The 14,818-nt window shown below is 46.2% G+C and overlaps 1 protein-coding gene across 3 annotated transcripts in view; it reads left to right on the forward strand.

The window, feature by feature from the left end:
- The window catches only part of CSNK1G1 (casein kinase 1 gamma 1), a 104,988-nt gene that overhangs the window by 14,980 nt on the left and 75,190 nt on the right, over positions 1–14,818 (forward strand). For 2 of the 3 annotated variants that reach the window (XM_057422137.1, XM_057422139.1), the window contains exon 2: positions 4,523–4,655. The gene's annotated coding sequence lies outside the window, so the exon portion shown is untranslated. Of the gene's footprint in view, positions 1–4,522; positions 4,656–14,818 lie in introns of those variants that run through there. The other variant, XM_057422138.1, reaches the window with a different exon arrangement.

Consider the following 14,818-nt stretch of genomic DNA (forward strand, 5'->3'; position numbering starts at 1 on the left):
GTCATCACTGGTAGATGTGGGAGGATGGTCCACTATTGCTGTGAGACTCAGGAGCAATCAGATGGAACTCACAGCAGGTGGGTTTAGAAGCAGGAGGATGGTGTTTTTCAGGCAGCAAATAGTAGACACGTTGAACTAGCCATGGCCTATTCTGCCTACAAAACTTTTGGGTGAATTCATAGAGGATCTAGGCATGCTCATGCAGAGGCTGCACTGATTGTTCCTGAACACCCAGAAGCCCAAACTTATGTGGGGAGGCCCAGAAATAAAAGCCTGCATGGAAACATGCATTGAGAAGTTACAAATGCTTGCTCTCTTCTTTGCTCTTTTAAGTGTTGCGGGTTTTCTTTTACTAGCTCTGGCTAAAGGTCTCTGTGAAACAAGAACAAAATACTGAGCTGTGGAGCAGAATTGATGAACCTGGTGTTTATGCTGAGATTGTTTGATGCCCTCTAAGAGGGATTGGAAGCCTTTTTCTGGACAAGGCTTTAGAAGGTTTATGTATTTGATTTGGAACAGAAATAGATTTAAAGCGTTACGCTGGAGTTGTCTGGCAGCATTGAGGTTTCCTGAACAGGCTTTCTGGCAGAGCAGAAGTGGTCTACAAAGACCTGGTTTTTTCCATATGGACATGGAATGCTTAGGTTGAAAATGTGCTCACCTGAACGTACTCTGATCCAGGACTGACAGGGTGCTCTTCAAACAAGGCACTTGCTTCTGGAGAACTTCACATTCTGTGCCCTGATGTACAGTGTTCTTGTTGGAGCTGGATGTGAGTGCTGGAGCATTGTGTTTGCTCTTGAGGTTTTTTTGTTCCATCATCTAATGCCATTGGGAGACATCTTACCTTTCTGGCCATGCTGGACAGTGTAAATACTTTGGAGTAGGGCAGTGTCCGTTAGGTTGGCATTTTAATCTTGTTCCCATGCTTTAATTTGGTAAGAGTATAAACGTGTGTAAAAGCATTACCCAAAGTTTTGTGTTGCTAACTGGTGATAAAATAACAATGAGCTGAAGTACAAAAGATCCCAAAACTGACCATGTACCAGCTTCCTGAAAGAACAAATAAGAAAGGGGGTCATAGAGTCATGCTCCCTGCTGCAGCAGAGACAATGTCCTCCAGGAGTTGAAAAGTGTTTGTGGTATACCCCAGACTTTTCAAGCACTGCACTTGGAAATCACATCTCTTGGCTTAGGCTAGCACGGATTTCCCCAGCCCTTGGAGGAGATGAAAGACCTGGTTGTGTACTCTTAAGATAGAATATCATCTCTTCCCGAGCTGCCTTCAGGGATGTTAGTTTTTACCCTGAAACTGAAACGAGTTCTCATACTTTGCTTTGAAAACTAGTGGGGGAAAACATCCAGCAATGCTTAAAGCTTCTAGTGTAGCCAGGTTCTCTCTCGCTGGCAGCTGGAAGAGGGTTTGGGGGTCTGTTGGACATACCAGCCAATGTGATGGTGTTTCTCTGAATATCGTGGCCTTTGAGGGCTGAACAGAAACGCTGCTTGTGGACTGCTGAGAAGGTTGGGCTTCGCTGCGGTTATGTCGAGCGTCGCAGAGGAGCATGTCTTGAATACAGGAGTATGGGACCCATGCCCAGCTCCACTCCCCCAGTGCTCCTTATCCTTCTGGTTTTGGCATTCTGTAAAGTAAATAACTTTTCTTCCTGAAGCGAGCTGCCCACCAGGAAGCGGAGCATCCCCTTCCAAGGATTCTGTGTGGCTGTTCAAAGCCAAGATCTATTGAGTTCAAACTGAGGTGTGTGTCTCTGAGCCTAAGGCCATCAAGGAGGTGTCACAGGAAATGGGTTCGGTGCCTGGAGGTGCTAATTAAACACCAAAAAGCTTAATTATCTGTCAAAAGTGGGAAGGGTCCCTCTTGCTGTTCCTGGTTTCAGATTGCCTCTTTCACTGTCATTCTGCTGTCTGTGGCTGTTCTTTCAGCTGCCTTCCCTTCACCAAGGGGTATGATCCCTGCATAGTGTTAGGCTTTGGGCAGCGAGGCTCTCTGGCAAAGGAAAGACTGGAGCTTGTTACCATGATAAACTTGTGCTCCAACCAGGTTTTCCACATATTCTTCATCTTAACCATTGCTTTTTGTTGTTGCAAGAGGTGGCTTTGTTTCATACCATTCTTGGTTCCTGGCTTCTCCGGTAGGTTTAATGTGTGCTGCAGTCAGGAGCTGAAGCCTGTTGTTACTTTGGGCTCCTCTGTGCTTTCCTTGAGCCCTCTTGGTACCAGGCAGGATTTCTGGTGAGCCCATTGTCATGGGGGTGTGGCAGAGGGAAGGATGGGAGCTGAGCTCTCCCTTCTGAACTGTGGGTGCTCTGAAGATGCTGGAGTTCTTTCTCTGTGAACATGGAAGGAGTCATGTTTGCTGTGCTGCAGCCAGAAGATGTGTTGGTAAATGTCTTGTGTGAGGTGGTGATGTTTTTGTCACAGGTGCTGCTGGTAGGAAGCAGCAGAGGGTGACCAGCAGAGGGGGGGTTCTCATTTTCTACTTTGCCTCCTCCATACCATGCCTGTCCTCTTGTTCTTCAAGCAGAGCCTGAGTGATATTTAACCCCTGGTTTGAGCCTGAACCTCAGGCTAGCATGGGATGATTTACCTTCTTTTATTCCTAGAATAAATCGTTGTACTGTGGAGCAGGTTATAAATTGTCTTTGGTTTAGCTTCCTTGTTTGGAGATGTCACTTTTTATTAAAGGTCAGTATTTATGTAAAGAAACTGAGGCAGTTTCTGGCCAATGAACTCGGTTTGGAATTTTTATGCACAACTTCTGGGTTTTCTTTCTAAGTTTAACTGGGATGTGTTTGAAGTAGCAAAAGAGCAAACTTCCAGGCCTAAAGAGTGTTCAGTATTTCAGTCTGTGGACTGTCATGTTAATGGGATGCTCCTGCTCTTTGCCCAAGAGTGCTTTTATGGTTGCAATGTCAAGTAACTAAACAAAGCAGCAATTCCTCTTTCCCTGTGAATATAGGCACTTATGTTTTCCCTTTCTTGTAGGGCTTCATTTAGGACAAGTTTGGCTGGTTCTTCCTTGCTGCAGCCTGTGACCCGGCCAAATAACTTGGGAGAACCTTAACATCAAATAGAACAACAGCTCACCTTAAATGCTTTGCAGTAAGCTTAATATTGGGGATATATTCAACTACCCAATGCCTTTTCATGGGTGTCACTGGTGGTGTGCTCCTCACGCCAGTGGTTGGCTTCGTTCAGGAGCTGGTGGTGGGTAATTGTAGATGAGGATTAGTTAATGACAGCTCTCGTGAGTTCATGGAGATGTTTGAAGTCTCCTACGATGCCATTGAGCAATCCTCCTGTCTTGTTGAGGATGGAACTCATAAATGACATTGAGAGAATGTGTATGTGACCTGGACTGGACTAATAACAAGCTTATGAAAGTACAGGGCAGAGGTAGAGCAAATTCCTGTGTGCTGCAGTCAAAGTGGCGTCTGTTGGCAGCGCGGTGATGGTGAGTTTGGTCTGGCCTCCACTTGATGCTGGAGAAGGCAAATATCTCTCCAGCGCAGGTTTTCCTTCTGCTGTGGCCAGGGTAAAGAAGGCCCATTTGTCTCCTGTGTGCTTGCAGAACGAGCAGTTTGAGAGGTTAGTGTGGACCTGCCCTTGCTGTAACAGTCAGGGAAATAAGGACAGAAGTGGCCCAGGTTTGGAATGCCCCTTCAGCACTGGGGAGCCTGGCTGCAAAGCCTGTGTCAGAGCGTCATCTGTAAGGGAGTCTTAACATCATGTTTCAGTGTGTGGCAAGAACCTGTCTTCTAGATGATGGTTAGAGCTTCTCAGAACCTAAAGTTGCTTCTTAAAATTGTAATTTTTGGTAGAACATCTCACATGTTTCCTACCAAAGGAAGTTAAATGCCTGTGTTTTGAATGTAGAACAGAACAGCGTATGTCTGGTCACCTTGGGCAGAGTTTTCCGGAAAGTTTCATTTTGGTTTGACCTTCACATCTCTGTTACAGCACATTCCCCCTCGGAAATGGGTGCTTGGGCCCTGTTCTGCCCTATGAGCTGCGTGCTCTGAAGGGTGTTATCTTGGGGGGGGGAAAAAGGACACAAACAAAAAACCTCTTGTGCTTCCTTCTGACCAAAGTGCTTGGAAGCATTGTGGGAAATGGAGCCAGACCAGGGATGCTGTGTCATGGGAGTTTGGGTTTGGGAGCCTGTTTCCCAACGTGACGAAATGCAGTTTACTAACAGAGCCAAAATCAGAAACATCTGTATGTTAAGAAAACACCATCTTCTGAACTAAAAGCCACCTTATTGCACAGAAAGCTTTTAGCTTGGCCTGATGTGGGTTAAGGAGAAATACTAGATCTTCCTATAAGAAGTGGTGTTTGGCTCCTATTTATCCACAGTATACTTCAAAGCTGGCATACCAAACTGGAAACTGCAAACAGTGGTTTTTCCTTCTTTTTTTTTAGCAGAATAAAGCAAGATTGGAAGTTGCTTGTATGAACTGTTGCGTGGAGACTTTCTGAAATGTCCTTTCCTCTTTTCCAGATTCACCACAGATATGCCTGGCCGGCTGCTCTGCTGCTCCTGTGCCTCAGCACTTGCTGCCCTGTGATTGCAGATAACAAGCATAAGAAGTGATTGCAGATAACAACCCTAAGAAGTGAGTTACAAAGTTGGGGTGAGTCTCATGTGGCTTTGATATTCTGGAGCATCTCAGCATGCAACTCAAAAAACCAAATCCAGGGAAGACACTGTAAAAACCTGTAACTTACAGCCAGGGTACATGAGCTATCTGTCAAACCTGTGGAAGGATGCTTAGAGACCTGAATGCAAGTTGTTAAATTCTTACTCCTTATTTCCATGTAGTTTTCTTTTCCTCTCAATTTTGTCAGCATTTTTCATCTAAGTAACTTCTCTGGAAACTTGCATCCATCAACTACTCTCCCTGGCTTTATTTTTAGAACATACATGTTGAGCTGAGAAGTAGGTAGCTGCAGTGCTGCTTGTCAGTGATGAATATCTGCACCAAGGAAATTGGGTAGGATTGAAGTCAGGGAGAGTACAGACTCTTCTGTGGTGAGCTAAAGCTTCTCTAAAAGCGCCTCAGCTCTCCGCCCAGTATCAAAGTTAATGTGCTCTGTATATATGCACAGTTTGTTCCACTGTGACAAGTAAAATGTGGGCTAAATCCTGTTCTGTTACAAGTGACCTATGAAATGAGCAGAAAACTCACAAGTGAAGATGTTGGGAAAGTTTTCCTCTCTAGAACAGTGAAATCAAAAGGAATAACATTTGCAGGTGAAAGTGACTGATTCCAGTATGGATACATACTTTGATTTCATGGAATGGGCAAGTTAAGAGCCATAGAATCCCAGGTTGGAAGGGACCTCAAGGATCATCTGGGCCAACCTTTCTAGGGCAAAGCATGACCTAGACTGGATGTCCCAGCACCCTGTCCAGCCCAGTCTTAAAAGTGTCCAATGCTGGGAATCCACCACTTCCCTGGGGAGATTATTCCAGCGGCTGGTTGTTCTCACTGTGAAAAATGGGAACCCTCTTGTGTCCAGTTGGAATCACCCCAGGAGGAACTTGTGTCCATCACCCCTTGTCTTTTCCATGGGATTCCTTGTAAAAAGGGAGTCTCCGTCTTCTTTGTAGCCGCCCTTTAAATACTGGAAAACAGTAATAAGGTCTCCCCTGAGCTTCTTTTTCTCCAGGATGAACAAGCCCAGCTCACTTGCCTTTCTTCAGGTGGCTTCCCAGGCCTTGGATCATCCTTTTGACCCAGAACACATTGATCAAGTGTTCTGATTTGATGAAAGCCATGACTTTGAGAGCTTTGTGAGTCTGCTTGGCACAAAGTTATTTTGGGGTATAAATAATGAGTACTACAGGAACAAAACTAGCACTGGGTTTCTCTCTGGACTTTTGAAAAAACATATAGTGACAAACTAGTTTTCTGCTCAAGTGGAAGCCAGTGCAGACAAAGTGATGCTGATTATGTAGTTGGGGAATTAAATTTAGGACCATAATTGTACATCTTCGGAAATACTGTTTCTATGTTTGGACAAAATGGTGTGACAAACCAAATTCTTTCTGAGTTGTAGATTCCACTTTGAATTTTGTATGTGGGAAGCTTAATGAGCTCTTGCCTTTTGGTAATTTCAGTTGAGGGGGGGACAGACAGACAAGGATCTCATGCTTTCAGTAGCTTCCAGCCTGGAGGAGAAACTCCCTTCAGTTTTGCTTGATACTGTATCTCAAATTATTTTGTAGCTTCATTTTTTTTACTTTACTTTTTTGGTGTCAGTATTACGAGTGCCATTCACTGCTTGACAAGTCTTTAGTTTGAGCAATCCAGACTGGTGCAGTACAGTGCTTTTGGTATCTTAGTATGAGTCCAGCGGAGACTCTAGTCATTTGTCTGTGCTTCATTTCATGTTCTTTTGTCCTAAAGATAAGCCCCTGAGGTCTGAAGCTTTGTGATGTTGTGGAGGGTTTCTTCTGTGACTGAAATCACCCTCTTGTTTTTCTTTATCCTTCCTGTAATATGTCTATGATCTTGGGAGCTCTTCTTTAATGTATCAAGATATTCCCATGGGGTTTAGGGTCGTAGTGTGCCTTTTCACCTGGGGGAAGCTTTTACCCAGCTCAGGATGTCTGATTTTATTTTTTTTTCCCCTCTTACTCACAGATGAGGATGTGGATTCGTAGCTCAGACTGCCAGGCAGCATGCATGATAAGTGATATAACAAGTCTACTCATTACTGTGTTAAATACAAGTGGATAATGCGTTACTGAAATCCCTTATCAGTTCTGAGACATTGGAAAGTGGTGCTGTCTCAGCCATGGATCTTGCAGCCAAGCTGCCTGTGCTGTATCCCATTCCTGCCTGCTTTAATCTTTATGTATGTTTAAATGTAATATTTAAATGGCTTTCCCATTCCATGACTTCCACTTGCCCATATTCCTGACTCATGGCATTACTCCTTCAAGGAGCATTTGTGCCTTCATCTGTGTGTTCCCTGCCATGGGATCCAAAAGCAGAGGTGCTCTGGCTGGACTTCTTCCCAGCTCCAGTGAAACCAGTGCTTCCACTCCTGCATTTGTGCTGAGGAAACAGGCATCATCCGTGTGAGTGAGGAGTTAGCTCTTGACTCTGCCAGGTTGTCCTCCAGTGTGCTTCATGGACCATTTCCAACTTGAGGAATCTGGCTTTAGGGGCACTTTGTTTTCCCTGGACAGCATAAATGAACAAGAGCAGCAGTGACCACTGGTTAAATGGTTAAATTCTTGGCTTGGAGTTACTAACATGGTACATCTCCACTGAGCTCACCAAGTGGTGTGTCGAAGCAGCTTTCTGCTTAGTAGTAGATCAAGTCCGTAGTAGTATAGGGTAGACCTGGACTGATGGTAGCTTGGGCAGAGGACATTGTGCTTCTAAGCAACTGGAGTTGACTGCAGACAGGACTTCTCTAGGTGGGGCTGAAGGAAGCTAGCAAGGACCAAAGTCTTGGAGCCTATGCCAAACACAGGGAGACAGCAGTGAAAGCTGTAGGTGCCTCTGTTCTTCTTTGGCTGCGTGTTGAAAGTGTTGAAAGGTCCTGATGATGTGTGGTAGCTAAATATCCTCCTGTACACAAAGCTTTCTAGTTGTATTAGTCATCCATCAGGCTTCTGGATTATTTAAGGGCAGAAGCTCTCCTCAAAGAGCAGCAGTATCTATTTGTAGAAAGGTACATAATGTGAAGTGCAATTCCAGTGTGTTAGAGCTATGCTGCTTGAGATGTTCTCGAGAATGCTGCCTCTCCTGCTGTAGAATCATAGAATCGTTAGGGTTGGAAAGGACCTTAGGATCATCTAGTTCCAACCCCCCCTGCCATGGGCAGGAACACCTCACACTAAACCATCTCACCCAAGGCTTCATCCACCCTGGCCTTGAACACTGCCAGGGATGGAGCATTCACAACCTCCCTGGGCAGCCCATTCCAGTGCCTCACCACCCTAACAGGAAAGGATTTCCTCCTAATATCCAATCTAATGATACTTCATGATCTGTAAGGCTGAACTATTAAAGTTCTGTAACCTTAGAAGGCATCTAGTTGGTCTAGGAACATGAATCGTGATGGTGTTGGAGCCCCTTCTCAACTTCTTCCACACCTGTTCAGTGCAGCTTACTTCAACTGTTAGGTGCTGTACTCCAAACACTGATAAGCCTCAAGGGAAAGGGGGCAGTGACCAAAAAGGTGCTCCAAGGAAAAAGATATTCTTCCACTAGGCATGGGGGAGCCCCTAACTTAAATAGTTAATGACCAAAACCATCTTCTATAGCTCTCCAACTTGTACTGACTTGCTCAGAGCTGAGCTGGTCCATTTTTAAGCTGTAATTCATCTCTCTCTGCCTGTTTATGGAAAATCTTTGGGAAGTCGCTGGCTAGAAAATTAATTGCACCACAGCATGATTTTGTTCTCATAAACTTAAAGAAAGCTCAAACCTTTGTGGCTTTTGTAGTGTGTATGGGCTCACTTCATTGTATGCTAACCCCAAAACTAAGCGAGAGGTTTCACGCTGTGATTGAGATTCCCTGGCTGGCAGAATGCTGGGTCTTGCTTTTGCAGTCTGGCTTTTATGTAACTCATTGTTTTTGCTCAACTGTTGCAGAGAGTCTGTTTCCTTTAGCAACAGCCAGCAGATGTTTAGCTGAACAAGACTTAATTCTTTAAAATTGACCTGTAAGAAATGTGTGAAGGCGAAGATGGGGGTGGAACAATTGTATGTCAGCGTGATTTCCATTTCCTTGCTGAAACCAGTGCAAGCTGTGCAGCTCCACTGGAGCCCTGATGGGTCCTTGGGTGCTGCGGTATGCTCTGCGGCCTTCTCCAGGGGCTTTACTGTTTCTGTAAATGTGCTGTTGGGGGAGTGGGACTGAGCTGTCTAATGAGAATTAGCATTACTTGGTCAGTTAGCACTGTATGGGCTAAGTCTGTCTTTGTAGCGATAGGACAAGGAGTAATGGGTTTAAACTGAAACAGGTGAAGTTCAGGTTGGATATAAAGCAGAAGCTCTTCCCTGTGAGGGTGCTGAGGCGCTGGCACAGGGTGCCCAGAGAAGCTGTGGCTGCCCCATCCCTGGCAGTGTTCAAGGCCAGGTTGGACACAGGGGCTTGGAGCAAGCTGCTCTAGTGGAAGGTGTCCCTGCCCGTGGCAAGGGTCTGGAACTGGAGGAGCTTTAAGGTCCCTTCCAGCCCAACCCAGTCTGGATTCTGTGATCTGGTGGATGTGCCACCATGCTGATCCTGCTAGGGTTTCCAGTTATCATGGGCAGAGAAGTGTGCTCTGCAAATGGCTTCAAGGTTTCAGAGTTGAAAGTATCTGCTGCTTTAGTTTAAAGATGCCTTTCTTGGAAATAATGCTTACCTAGTGCTGGAAATACTTTGGGACACTGTGTGAATGCTCCAGTCTTCACAATTAGGATTTTGGTATATGTTAGCCTTGGGTTTTGTGCTTTTTCTGAAGTTCTAGATGCCTGCCACAAAATTTTGACATTGCTTAAGCAGGAGGTAACTTGAATGTCCTTTTCTACTAGGATGTGAGACTGGTACTCAAAGTAGGACCTCAGACTCCTTTTCCTTGTGCTGCTTGCATCAGGTTTATGTTTCCAGTAGTCTTCAAAGCTAGTGTGTGGGGATACTTACAGTAAGGTCCAGCTGAAATGAGCTCACAGGCCATGTGCCTCCTGGGTTCTACTGCAGTCAGCGGCTGTTGTCATCCTTGCACAACAAGTTGAATTTGTTTCTCCTGTAAGTGTGTGCTAGATAGCTCCTTTCCAAAATGCTACCAAATTAGTTTGCCTACCAAGTATCTGCCAGTTTGGAAATTCAGCATTTCCCATCCTGTTTTCTGCTGGTGGGATGGGGAAGGAGGCTGTGCCTCGAAAACATATGAGGGTGGAAGATGTGGCTACAGCTTCAGTGAAAGCTGTTGCTACGGCAGTTAACAGAGCTGAAAGCCTGTTCTTGGCATTCTGTTATACCACAGGATATGGGAAGAGCTACTGACAATTAGCAGGAATACATGCATTTAGTTTAAGGTGTTAGAAGATCATAAATAATGTCCAGTTGTCCGCGAGTTCTTTAGCTGTTTAGTGGAACAACAATGTGTGACAACCTGCTGCTGCTGGAAAACATACCATCTGTCGGTACCTTTCTTCAGGCTATCTCTCAGGCTTTTCTTTAACCTTTCAGTAGGGATGCAGCTCAGAAGCCTGATGGAAGTGGTGCACTTCTGGTGTTGGCTTGTGGAGAGATCAGAGCCAGTGAAATGGAGAGACTTGAGGGTGTTTGACGGATAGAGGAGCAGGAAGATGCTTTTTAGGATAGCTAGATGCTATATGGGATAAGCCATCTCATTAGCATGTATGAAGCATGGCTGTTGTGGTAACCTAGAGGCTGCTCAGCTCTTCTGACCAGCTTATTTGTGTCTCCTTCAGCTGAATCACTCCCAGGGAGACACATAAAGCCTGGGTTAGAATCGAGCTTTGTCCTTCTTGTACCTAGGACATAGGGAGAGAAGGGAGGTGGGAACAGGTCAGATTGAGGAGTAGGGAGGTGATGGTATGCTCAGGCTCTGCTCTGCCTGACCCATCCCTGGGGATACAGGTTGTAAACCTCTCCCTTCCACCCAGCACCAGGCTTGGGAATCCTTGGACTCGGTGCATCCCTTTGCTTGTCTGTCGTGTGCTTGCTGGTGCCGGGGTGCTGCTGGTACTGCTTGGGAAGCTGTCTTGTACCTCACGGGCAGGGTGTTGCCCTGTAGCTAAGGATCTGTGACCCTGATCTATGGTTGCCAGCTCTGGGAGCCTCCTTTGGGCTGGAGTTGCCTAATTTCAGTTTTTAGCCTGTCTCAGCCTGGCTGCTGAACTACTGAGGCTGCTCTAGCCTAGGCTAATCATGGTCTGTTGCATCCCTGGGGATGGGGTGGAGGAGTCTGAACCACTCTGTGATGTGGAAGCAGCTTTTCGGACCTGTGGGATGCTCTAGGGGAGTGGTGAAGCCATTTGGGGATTCACCTGAATATAGCCACCAGGAAGCACATGGAAAGTGAACAGAGAATGTTACTGGCATAAAGCGATGGCTGTCTGAGAAAGCTTTGCTTGCTGTTTGCATCCCTTGGATCATGAGAAATCTGGAGGTAAATGCTTTATTGTTTCACTTCTAAGGTTTTGGAGATTTTTCTCATCACCTTGAACCCTCTTCTGTGCTTCAGCACTTGCAGTTGATAGAATATTAAACGTGTCACCGTGTATCTGAGCTACTCTAAGATCAAAACCAGAAGCATAGTACATGTGGAGCTTTGACTTGCACCTGAACTCTGGTAGTGCTGTCCTAAATAGATCTGTGAAAGCTGGTTTTGAGCTGTGCATGGAAGCTTTGTTTCACTGATTGCTTTCTTGGGGAAAAGCCCCACCACCAGGAAAAGATGTATATCTGATCACCACATAGCTCAGGTATGGGCACGTGATTTGGAAAAACTCATACAGTATCAATGACCTTTCCTTAAAACAACCAAAACCCACTGCTAATGTGTACCTGCCACAATAATCTGGGGCATAATTCCTGTAAAAAGGCTGTCAAATCTTAATCCTTTTATTTCCTCAGGATGCCAGTGTGTAAGAGAGGACAGAGGATATGTGGATGTTGTCCCCTATATTTGGTAGCATTTCAGGGGAAACCGAAAGGGTCCAAGCAGCAATTGAGTGAACTCTGATGTGGTTGAATCAGTGATGAACGGTGGCTGCTGTAACCCAGCTGTGCTCAGATAAACCACTCCTGGAAGTGGCAGTTTCGGTTTCCTTTCAGAAGTCCTTTAGTGTGAGAGGACCTACATCATGCTCTGCTACATTTGCACTTGTGCCCTGTGGAAGAGCAGACAAGCTTCAGACCGGGGCTGTCCTACTTGCTGTCCAGCAGCTGCCAGGTGACAGTAAGCCATTTCTAAAGGCAAATACCTGGTTGCTGTCAGCTTCTCTTCCTCAAGCAGCAGCAGCACCAGCACGTTTGCAGTATTGTAGTAAATCGCTTTAGAGAGTGCAGGTAATGAAGCGAGGTCCCCAGGGAGGCTGTGGCAGCTGTTGGACATCTGACTTGTACTTTGTAGACATGGTCAATCAATGATCCATCACAAAGAGGGGTTTGACTATACTTAGGTAGGCTGTCTCCATTTCCATGTGCAGCTTTACCTTGTCTGAGACACGTCCTGCAGAGGGATGATGGCCAGACCACTGTGGCTTAGTGTTTATTTTCCACTTTAATGTTGAGTCTTCAGATGCTTCAGGTGGTAGGAAGTCCAATTTTTAACATTTCCTTTAAAAGGCAGCAGATGTCAGGTTGTCTTCAGCATCCTCCTTTCCTAAACTTTCTTCTCCAGCAGAATGAGAATCAAATCTGTACAGTCTCTGTGATAAGAGCTCTTCCAGCTCTGGTTCTTTTGCATAGTGATGGAAATGTCACTTAGAAAAGACCTTTCTGATGTAGATGTCCAGGTTGGCCATGCTGAAACTGTATTGAGTTTCACTTTATCTGGGATTCTGCCTTTGGGGAAGTAGTGCTGGTCCTGTGGGCAAGGATGCTGGTTAACCTCAGATGAGCTTTGAAGGTCGCAGCTTTAACAAGATGATGAGATACCTCACTTGATGCAGTGTTCTGCGAGCCGTGGGTACCAGAACTGGATGATCTTAAGGTCCTTTCCAAGTCAAACCATTCTGTGATTCTCCCAAGGTTAGGAGGAAAGCCCTGCATTGGAAAACAAACAAACACTTCCTGGTTTAGATCATGATATTAAAACTAATAGGGTGGAATAAGGTGTTGTCTCTTTTCTTAACAAGATTAATGCTTGTGAAATAAATGCTAAAGCTCAATGTGAAGAAATCTACCAGCCATAACTGGACCAAGGCCATGTGTTACAAGGCAAAGAAGTGTTGTCAGGATGTGCCTTGCTTGGCTAAAAATTTCTGCCAGTACCTGTATTGCATCTCTATTTTAAACTAGAAACTGAACTAGGTGAGTGTGCAAGAGTAGAACAAAGAGCTTTCTGCTCCAGCTTCAGGGACCAAGGACCTCCTCTGATCATCGTTCCTTGCTTGCTGTTTATTTCTTTGCTGGGCGTTGGCTTCAGTTTCTCCCTTTGCTAATGCAGGGGAAACCATGGGGTGTCTTCTCATCTCTGCACCAAACTCAGATGAGTTGCTGTAATCTTATCACAGGGACTTGGTTTGGGTCTTGAGAAATCTTCAGGCTTCTTTCCATAGTATGTCTGATTCTGAGTCATTATAGGATGGGAAATAGAGCAATATGGAGCTGCACTGAGCTGTGTGGTGTGGTTGACACGCTGGAGGGAAGGGATGGGATCCAGAGGCACCTGGACAGGCTGGAGAAGTGGGATCATAAGAACCTCAATGAGTTCAGCAAGGCCAAGGGCAAGGTCCTGCCCTGAGTTAGGCCAATCCCCAGCACAAACACAGGCTGGGGGAGACCGGATGGAGCAGCCTGAGGAGGACTTTGGGGTGTTGGGTGAGGAGCAGCTCCCCATGACCCAGCTTCAGTGAGTGCTTGAGCCCAGACCCCCCCGTGTGCTGGGCTGCACCCCCAGAGCGTGAGCAGCAGCTCAGGGAGGGGATCCTGCCCCTCTGCTGTGCTCTGGGGAGACCCCCCCTGCAGCCCTGATCCAGCTCTGGGGCAGCAGCACAAGAGAGAGGCCAGAGGAGGCCATGGAGATGCTGCGAGGGCTGGAGCAGCTCTGCTCTGGAGCCAGGCTGAGAGAGCTGGGCTGGGGCAGCCTGGACAAGAGAAGGCTCCTGAAGGGGAGACCTGAGAGCAGCTCCAGTGCCTGAAGGGGCTGCAGGAAACCTGGAGAGGGGCTTGGGACAAGGGATGTAGGGACAGGCCAAGGGGAATGGCTTGAACCTGCCCGAGGGGAGACTGAGCTGAGCTCTTAGGCAGAAGCTCTTCCCTGTGAGGGTGCTGAGGCGCTGGCACAGGGTGCCCAGAGAAGCTGTGGCTGCCCCATCCCTGGCAGTGTTCAAGGCCAGATTGGACACAGGGGCTTGGAGCAAGCTGCTCGAGTGGAAGGTGTCCCTGCATGTGGCAGGGGTTGGGACTGGATGAGCTTTAAGGTCCCTTCAACCAAAACCATGCCATAATTGTATGGAACACAAGAATGGGTTAGACGCTAGCAAAACAGGAGGAGTACCAACACAGCTAAGCTAACACTTAAGTAATTCCTTGAGGAATGGAGCAAAATATTTCTTTTTGTTAACCACAAGACTGTACTCTGGTTCATTCTAGGTGGTATTTATAGTTTTAATGGTAGTGCCTTGCCTTTCCTTCCTAATAGATTGCTGGACTGCAAGTGGGTGGAAGATTTGTTTGTTTTGGCACAATATTCCCTTTACATAGGCATGTCTCAAGTTTACAGCAAACAGAGGAGCCAAGCCATGAACTGTGCAAAGTCCTTAAGACGAGGGAAGGGAGAGAAGTAGGACCAGTTGTCATGTAAAATTACCTCTCCAACCCTGAACTATCTCTGAGCTTATTTCCTCTTCTAGCTTGCAGTCTCTTTAAGTTGACATTGCTGCATCAAAAGCAATGTGAGTTTGAACACTTGTGTCAGTGATGCTTGTTCCTGCTGCTTGCAGTCGTTGCTTGATACTCAACGTGCTGTGGGTTGGGCATTCAGTGTCCTCATTTTGAGTGTTGGGGAGCTTTGGTGGTGATCCTCTTCTGGCACTGTGCAGTTCAAATCTAACTGGTTGTAACCAAACCAGCAAAAGTAGCCAAGGTGTTC

This window comes from Pezoporus wallicus, unplaced genomic scaffold (assembly GCF_028554395.1).
Source record: "Pezoporus wallicus isolate ANWC-B61680 ecotype Strahan unplaced genomic scaffold, APGP_CSIRO_Pwel_v1 contig_8476, whole genome shotgun sequence".
NCBI classification, from domain to species: domain Eukaryota; kingdom Metazoa; phylum Chordata; class Aves; order Psittaciformes; family Psittacidae; genus Pezoporus; species Pezoporus wallicus.